Source organism: Eurosta solidaginis, unplaced genomic scaffold (genome assembly GCF_040869045.1).
Source record: "Eurosta solidaginis isolate ZX-2024a unplaced genomic scaffold, ASM4086904v1 ctg00001529.1, whole genome shotgun sequence".
NCBI lineage: Eukaryota > Metazoa > Arthropoda > Insecta > Diptera > Tephritidae > Eurosta > Eurosta solidaginis.
Window position 1 is genome coordinate 9,759 of NW_027137163.1, and position 9,758 is coordinate 19,516.

Here is a 9,758-nt window from a genome sequence, read left to right on the forward strand (position 1 = left end):
TATTAAAACTGTTTAAAGGTTGTCAAACGTTGTTTCTCGTTGTATATCCTTTAATTCTAGAGTTAAATTCATAAATAACGTGTACGAATTTGTTTAACGCATTTGTTTTGGTTACTCGACGTCTCCGTTCTCGTGTAGCCTACATATTGCGTTTTTTTTTTAATTTGCTTACCGGGCTAAAGGTTAGCATGTTTAAAATACGTAAGTCGTTTTGTTCAACAAATTTGAGTAGATAACTCAGCAGTTGTTTGCATCAGAGCGACAATTTTTGAGATAGTTATTAAAATTGTTTAAAGGTTGTCAAACGTTGTTTCTCGTTGTATATCCTTTAATTCTAGAGTTAAATTGATAAATAACGTGTACGAATTTGTTTAACGCATTTGTTTTGGTTACTCGACGTCTCCGTTCTCGTGTAGCCTACATATTGCGTTTTTTTTTTAATTTGCTTACCTGGCTAAAGGTTAGCATGTTTAAAATACGTAAGTCGTTTTGTTCATCATATTTAAGTAGATAACTCATCAGTTGTTTGCATCAGAGCGATAATTTTTGAGATAGTTATTAAAACTGTTTAAAGGTTGTCAAACGTTGTTTCTCGTTGTATATCCTTTAATTCTAGAGTTAAATTGATAAATAACGTGTACGAATTTGTTTAACGCATTTGTTTTGGTTACTCGACGTCTCCGTTCTCGTGTAGCCTACATATTGCGTTTTTTTTTTAATTTGCTTACCTGGCTAAAGGTTAGCATGTTTAAAATACGTAAGTCGTTTTGTTCATCATATTTAAGTAGATAACTCATCAGTTGTTTGCATCAGAGCGATAATTTTTGAGATAGTTATTAAAACTGTTTAAAGGTTGTCAAACGTTGTTTCTCGTTGTATATCCTTTAATTCTAGAGTTAAATTGATAAATAACGTGTACGAATTTGTTTAACGCATTTGTTTTGGTTACTCGACGTCTCCGTTCTCGTGTAGCCTACATATTGCGTTTTTTTTTTAATTTGCTTACCTGGCTAAAGGTTAGCATGTTTAAAATACGTAAGTCGTTTTGTTCATCAAATTTAAGTAGATAACTCATCAGTTGTTTGCATCAGAGCGACAATTTTTGAGATAGTTATTAAAACTGTTTAAAGGTTGTCAAACGTTGTTTCTCGTTGTATATCCTTTAATTCTAGAGTTAAATTGATAAATAACGTGTACGAATTTGTTTAACGCATTTGTTTTGGTTACTCGACGTCTCCGTTCTCGTGTAGCCTACATATTGCGTTTTTTTTTTAATTTGCTTACCGGGCTAAAGGTTAGCATGTTTAAAATACGTAAGTCGTTTTGTTCAACAAATTTGAGTAGATAACTCAGCAGTTGTTTGCATCAGAGCGACAATTTTTGAGATAGTTATTAAAATTGTTTAAAGGTTGTCAAACGTTGTTTCTCGTTGTATATCCTTTAATTCTAGAGTTAAATTGATAAATAACGTGTACGAATTTGTTTAACGCATTTGTTTTGGTTACTCGACGTCTCCGTTCTCGTGTAGCCTACATATTGCGTTTTTTTTTTAATTTGCTTACCTGGCTAAAGGTTAGCATGTTTAAAATACGTAAGTCGTTTTGTTCATCATATTTAAGTAGATAACTCATCAGTTGTTTGCATCAGAGCGATAATTTTTGAGATAGTGATTAAAACTGTTTAAAGGTTGTCAAACGTTGTTTCTCGTTGTATATCCTTTAATTCTAGAGTTAAATTGATAAATAACGTGTACGAATTTGTTTAACGCATTTGTTTTGGTTACTCGACGTCTCCGTTCTCGTGTAGCCTACATATTGCGTTTTTTTTTTAATTTGCTTACCTGGCTAAAGGTTAGCATGTTTAAAATACGTAAGTCGTTTTGTTCATCATATTTAAGTAGATAACTCATCAGTTGTTTGCATCAGAGCGATAATTTTTGAGATAGTTATTAAAACTGTTTAAAGGTTGTCAAACGTTGTTTCTCGTTGTATATCCTTTAATTCTAGAGTTAAATTGATAAATAACGTGTACGAATTTGTTTAACGCATTTGTTTTGGTTACTCGACGTCTCCGTTCTCGTGTAGCCTACATATTGCGTTTTTTTTTTTAATTTGCTTACCGGGCTAAAGGTTAGCATGTTTAAAATACGTAAGTCGTTTTGTTCATCATATTTAAGTAGATAACTCATCAGTTGTTTGCATCAGAGCGATAATTTTTGAGATAGTTATTAAAACTGTTTAAAGGTTGTCAAACGTTGTTTCTCGTTGTATATCCTTTAATTCTAGAGTTAAATTGATAAATAACGTGTACGAATTTGTTTAACGCATTTGTTTTGGTTACTCGAAGTCTCCGTTCTCGTTTAGCCTACATATTGCGTTTTTTTTTAATTTGCTTACCGGGCTAAAGGTTAGCATGTTTAATATACGTAAGTCGTTTTGTTCATCAAATTTAAGTAGATAACTCATCAGTTGTTTGCATCAGAGCGATAATTTTTGAGATAGTTATTAAAATTGTTTAAAGGTTGTCAAACGTTGTTTCTCGTTGTATATCCTTTAATTCTAGAGTTAAATTGATAAATAACGTGTAAGAATTTGTTTAACGTATTTGTTTTGGTTACTCGACGTCTCCGTTCTCGTGTAGCCTACATATTGCGTTTTTTTTTAATTTGCTTACCGGGCTAAAGGTTAGCATGTTTAAAATACGTAAGTCGTTTTGTTCATCATATTTAAGTAGATAACTCATCAGTTGTTTGCATCAGAGCGATAATTTTTGAGATAGTTATTAAAACTGTTTAAAGGTTGTCAAACGTTGTTTCTCGTTGTATATCCTTTAATTCTAGAGTTAAATTGATAAATAACGTGTACGAATTTGTTTAACGCATTTGTTTTGGTTACTCGACGTCTCCGTTCTCGTGTAGCCTACATATTGCGTTTTTTTTTTAATTTGCTTACCTGGCTAAAGGTTAGCATGTTTAAAATACGTAAGTCGTTTTGTTCATCAAATTTAAGTAGATAACTCATCAGTTGTTTGCATCAGAGCGATAATTTTTGAGATAGTTATTAAAACTGTTTAAAAGTTGTCAAACGTTGTTTCTCGTTGTATATCCTTTAATTCTAGAGTTAAATTGATAAATAACGTGTACGAATTTGTTTAACGCATTTGTTTTGGTTACTCGACGTCTCGGTTCTCGTGTAGCCTACATATTGCGTTTTTTTTTTAATTTGCTTACCGGGCTAAAGGTTAGCATGTTTAAAATACGTAAGTCGTTTTGTTCATCAAATTTAAGTAGATAACTCATCAGTTGTTTGCATCAGAGCGATAATTTTTGAGATAGTTATTAAAACTGTTTAAAGGTTGTCAAACGTTGTTTCTCGTTGTATATCCTTTAATTCTAGAGTTAAATTGATAAATAACGTGTACGAATTTGTTTAACGCATTTGTTTTGGTTACTCGACGTCTCCGTTCTCGTGTAGCCTACATATTGCGTTTTTTTTTTAATTTGCTTACCTGGCTAAAGGTTAGCATGTTTAAAATACGTAAGTCGTTTTGTTCATCAAATTTAAGTAGATAACTCATCAGTTGTTTGCATCAGAGCGATAATTTTTGAGATAGTTATTAAAACTGTTTAAAAGTTGTCAAACGTTGTTTCTCGTTGTATATCCTTTAATTCTAGAGTTAAATTGATAAATAACGTGTACGAATTTGTTTAACGCATTTGTTTTGGTTACTCGACGTCTCCGTTCTCGTGTAGCCTACATATTGCGTTTTTTTTTTAATTTGCTTACCTGGCTAAAGGTTAGCATGTTTAAAATACGTAAGTCGTTTTGTTCATCAAATTTAAGTAGATAACTCATCAGTTGTTTGCATCAGAGCGATAATTTTTGAGATAGTTATTAAAACTGTTTAAAAGTTGTCAAACGTTGTTTCTCGTTGTATATCCTTTAATTCTAGAGTTAAATTGATAAATAACGTGTACGAATTTGTTTAACGCATTTGTTTTGGTTACTCGACGTCTCCGTTCTCGTGTAGCCTACATATTGCGTTTTTTTTTTAATTTGCTTACCGGGCTAAAGGTTAGCATGTTTAAAATACGTAAGTCGTTTTGTTCAACAAATTTAAGTGGATAACTCATCAGTTGTTTGCATCAGAGCGATAATTTTTGAGATAGTTATTAAAACTGTTTAAAGGTTGTCAAACGTTGTTTCTCGTTGTATATCCTTTAATTCTAGAGTTAAATTGATAAATAACGTGTACGAATTTGTTTAACGCATTTGTTTTGGTTACTCGACGTCTCCGTTCTCGTGTAGCCTACATATTGCGTTTTTTTTTTAATTTGCTTACCGGGCTAAAGGTTAACATGTTTAAAATACGTAAGTCGTTTTGTTCATCAAATTTAAGTAGATAACTCATCAGTTGTTTGCATCAGAGCGATAATTTTTGAGATAGTTATTAAAACTGTTTAAAGGTTGTCAAACGTTGTTTCTCGTTGTATATCCTTTAATTCTAGAGTTAAATTGATAAATAACGTGTACGAATTTGTTTAACGCATTTGTTTTGGTTACTCGACGTCTCCGTTCTCGTGTAGCCTACATATTGCGTTTTTTTTTTAATTTGCTTACCGGGCTAAAGGTTAGCATGTTTAAAATACGTAAGTCGTTTTGTTCAACAAATTTGAGTAGATAACTCAGCAGTTGTTTGCATCAGAGCGACAATTTTTGAGATAGTTATTAAAATTGTTTAAAGGTTGTCAAACGTTGTTTCTCGTTGTATATCCTTTAATTCTAGAGTTAAATTGATAAATAACGTGTACGAATTTGTTTAACGCATTTGTTTTGGTTACTCGACGTCTCCGTTCTCGTGTAGCCTACATATTGCGTTTTTTTTTTAATTTGCTTACCTGGCTAAAGGTTAGCATGTTTAAAATACGTAAGTCGTTTTGTTCATCAAATTTAAGTAGATAACTCATCAGTTGTTTGCATCAGAGCGATAATTTTTGAGATAGTTATTAAAACTGTTTAAAGGTTGTCAAACGTTGTTTCTCGTTGTATATCCTTTAATTCTAGAGTTAAATTGATAAATAACGTGTACGAATTTGTTTAACGCATTTGTTTTGGTTACTCGACGTCTCCGTTCTCGTGTAGCCTACATATTGCGTTTTTTTTTTAATTTGCTTACCTGGCTAAAGGTTAGCATGTTTAAAATACGTAAGTCGTTTTGTTCATCATATTTAAGTAGATAACTCATCAGTTGTTTGCATCAGAGCGATAATTTTTGAGATAGTTATTAAAACTGTTTAAAGGTTGTCAAACGTTGTTTCTCGTTGTATATCCTTTAATTCTAGAGTTAAATTGATAAATAACGTGTACGAATTTGTTTAACGCATTTGTTTTGGTTACTCGACGTCTCCGTTCTCGTGTAGCCTACATATTGCGTTTTTTTTTTAATTTGCTTACCGGGCTAAAGGTTAGCATGTTTAAAATACGTAAGTCGTTTTGTTCATCAAATTTAAGTAGATAACTCATCAGTTGTTTGCATCAGAGCGACAATTTTTGAGATAGTTATTAAAACTGTTTAAAGGTTGTCAAACGTTGTTTCTCGTTGTATATCCTTTAATTCTAGAGTTAAATTGATAAATAACGTGTACGAATTTGTTTAACGCATTTGTTTTGGTTACTCGACGTCTCCGTTCTCGTGTAGCCTACATATTGCGTTTTTTTTTTTAATTTGCTTACCGGGCTAAAGGTTAGCATGTTTAAAATACGTAAGTCGTTTTGTTCATCAAATTTAAGTAGATAACTCATCAGTTGTTTGCATCAGAGCGATAATTTTTGAGATAGTTATTAAAACTGTTTAAAGGTTGTCAAACGTTGTTTCTCGTTGTATATCCTTTAATTCTAGAGTTAAATTGATAAATAACGTGTACGAATTTGTTTAACGCATTTGTTTTGGTTACTCGACGTCTCCGTTCTCGTGTAGCCTACATATTGCGTTTTTTTTTTAATTTGCTTACCGGGCTAAAGGTTAGCATGTTTAAAATACGTAAGTCGTTTTGTTCAACAAATTTGAGTAGATAACTCAGCAGTTGTTTGCATCAGAGCGACAATTTTTGAGATAGTTATTAAAATTGTTTAAAGGTTGTCAAACGTTGTTTCTCGTTGTATATCCTTTAATTCTAGAGTTAAATTGATAAATAACGTGTACGAATTTGTTTAACGCATTTGTTTTGGTTACTCGACGTCTCCGTTCTCGTGTAGCCTACATATTGCGTTTTTTTTTAATTTGCTTACCGGGCTAAAGGTTAGCATGTTTAAAATACGTAAGTCGTTTTGTTCATCAAATTTAAGTAGATAACTCATCAGTTGTTTGCATCAGAGCGACAATTTTTGAGATAGTTATTAAAACTGTTTAAAGGTTGTCAAACGTTGTTTCTCGTTGTATATACTTTAATTCTAGAGTTAAATTGATAAATAACGTGTACGAATTTGTTTAACGCATTTGTTTTGGTTACTCGACGTCTCCGTTCTCGTGTAGCCTACATATTGCGTTTTTTTTTTAATTTGCTTACCTGGCTAAAGGTTAGCATGTTTAAAATACGTAAGTCGTTTTGTTCATCATATTTAAGTAGATAACTCATCAGTTGTTTGCATCAGAGCGATAATTTTTGAGATAGTTATTAAAACTGTTTAAAGGTTGTCAAACGTTGTTTCTCGTTGTATATCCTTTAATTCTAGAGTTAAATTGATAAATAACGTGTACGAATTTGTTTAACGCATTTGTTTTGGTTACTCGACGTCTCCGTTCTCGTGTAGCCTACATATTGCGTTTTTTTTTTAATTTGCTTACCGGGCTAAAGGTTAGCATGTTTAAAATACGTAAGTCGTTTTGTTCATCAAATTTAAGTAGATAACTCATCAGTTGTTTGCATCAGAGCGACAATTTTTGAGATAGTTATTAAAACTGTTTAAAGGTTGTCAAACGTTGTTTCTCGTTGTATATCCTTTAATTCTAGAGTTAAATTGATAAATAACGTGTACGAATTTGTTTAACGCATTTGTTTTGGTTACTCGACGTCTCCGTTCTCGTGTAGCCTACATATTGCGTTTTTTTTTTAATTTGCTTACCGGGCTAAAGGTTAGCATGTTTAAAATACGTAAGTCGTTTTGTTCAACAAATTTGAGTAGATAACTCAGCAGTTGTTTGCATCAGAGCGACAATTTTTGAGATAGTTATTAAAATTGTTTAAAGGTTGTCAAACGTTGTTTCTCGTTGTATATCCTTTAATTCTAGAGTTAAATTGATAAATAACGTGTACGAATTTGTTTAACGCATTTGTTTTGGTTACTCGACGTCTCCGTTCTCGTGTAGCCTACATATTGCGTTTTTTTTTTAATTTGCTTACCTGGCTAAAGGTTAGCATGTTTAAAATACGTAAGTCGTTTTGTTCATCATATTTAAGTAGATAACTCATCAGTTGTTGCATCAGAGCGATAATTTTTGAGATAGTTATTAAAACTGTTTAAAGGTTGTCAAACGTTGTTTCTCGTTGTATATCCTTTAATTCTAGAGTTAAATTGATAAATAACGTGTACGAATTTGTTTAACGCATTTGTTTTGGTTACTCGACGTCTCCGTTCTCGTGTAGCCTACATATTGCGTTTTTTTTTTAATTTGCTTACCTGGCTAAAGGTTAGCATGTTTAAAATACGTAAGTCGTTTTGTTCATCATATTTAAGTAGATAACTCATCAGTTGTTTGCATCAGAGCGATAATTTTTGAGATAGTTATTAAAACTGTTTAAAGGTTGTCAAACGTTGTTTCTCGTTGTATATCCTTTAATTCTAGAGTTAAATTGATAAATAACGTGTACGAATTTGTTTAACGCATTTGTTTTGGTTACTCGACGTCTCCGTTCTCGTGTAGCCTACATATTGCGTTTTTTTTTTAATTTGCTTACCTGGCTAAAGGTTAGCATGTTTAAAATACGTAAGTCGTTTTGTTCATCAAATTTAAGTAGATAACTCATCAGTTGTTTGCATCAGAGCGATAATTTTTGAGATAGTTATTAAAATTGTTTAAAGGTTGTCAAACGTTGTTTCTCGTTGTATATCCTTTAATTCTAGAGTTAAATTGATAAATAACGTGTACGAATTTGTTTAACGCATTTGTTTTGGTTACTCGACGTCTCCGTTCTCGTGTAGCCTACATATTGCGTTTTTTTTTTAATTTGCTTACCGGGCTAAAGGTTAGCATGTTTAAAATACGTAAGTCGTTTTGTTCATCATATTTAAGTAGATAACTCATCAGTTGTTTGCATCAGAGCGATAATTTTTGAGATAGTTATTAAAACTGTTTAAAGGTTGTCAAACGTTGTTTCTCGTTGTATATCCTTTAATCCTAGAGTTAAATTGATAAATAACGTGTACGAATTTGTTTAACGTATTTGTTTTGGTTACTCGACGTCTCCGTTCTCGTGTAGCCTACATATTGCGTTTTTTTTTAATTTGCTTACCGGGCTAAAGGTTAGCATGTTTAAAATACGTAAGTCGTTTTGTTCATCAAATTTAAGTAGATAACTCATCAGTTGTTTGCATCAGAGCGATAATTTTTGAGATAGTTATTAAAACTGTTTAAAGGTTGTCAAACGTTGTTTCTCGTTGTATATACTTTAATTCTAGAGTTAAATTGATAAATAACGTGTACGAATTTGTTTAACGCATTTGTTTTGGTTACTCGACGTCTCCGTTCTCGTGTAGCCTACATATTGCGTTTTTTTTTTAATTTGCTTACCTGGCTAAAGGTTAGCATGTTTAAAATACGTAAGTCGTTTTGTTCATCATATTTAAGTAGATAACTCATCAGTTGTTTGCATCAGAGCGATAATTTTTGAGATAGTTATTAAAACTGTTTAAAGGTTGTCAAACGTTGTTTCTCGTTGTATATCCTTTAATTCTAGAGTTAAATTGATAAATAACGTGTACGAATTTGTTTAACGCATTTGTTTTGGTTACTCGACGTCTCCGTTCTCGTGTAGCCTACATATTGCGTTTTTTTTTTAATTTGCTTACCGGGCTAAAGGTTAGCATGTTTAAAATACGTAAGTCGTTTTGTTCAACAAATTTGAGTAGATAACTCAGCAGTTGTTTGCATCAGAGCGACAATTTTTGAGATAGTTATTAAAACTGTTTAAAGGTTGTCAAACGTTGTTTCTCGTTGTATATACTTTAATTCTAGAGTTAAATTGATAAATAACGTGTACGAATTTGTTTAACGCATTTGTTTTGGTTACTCGACGTCTCCGTTCTCGTGTAGCCTACATATTGCGTTTTTTTTTTAATTTGCTTACCTGGCTAAAGGTTAGCATGTTTAAAATACGTAAGTCGTTTTGTTCATCATATTTAAGTAGATAACTCATCAGTTGTTTGCATCAGAGCGATAATTTTTGAGATAGTTATTAAAACTGTTTAAAGGTTGTCAAACGTTGTTTCTCGTTGTATATCCTTTAATTCTGGAGTTAAATTGATAAATAACGTGTACGAATTTGTTTAACGCATTTGTTTTGGTTACTCGACGTCTCCGTTCTCGTGTAGCCTACATATTGCGTTTTTTTTTTAATTTGCTTACCGGGCTAAAGGTTAGCATGTTTAAAATACGTAAGTCGTTTTGTTCATCATATTTAAGTAGATAACTCATCAGTTGTTTGCATCAGAGCGATAATTTTTGAGATAGTTATTAAAACTGTTTAAAGGTTGTCAAACGTT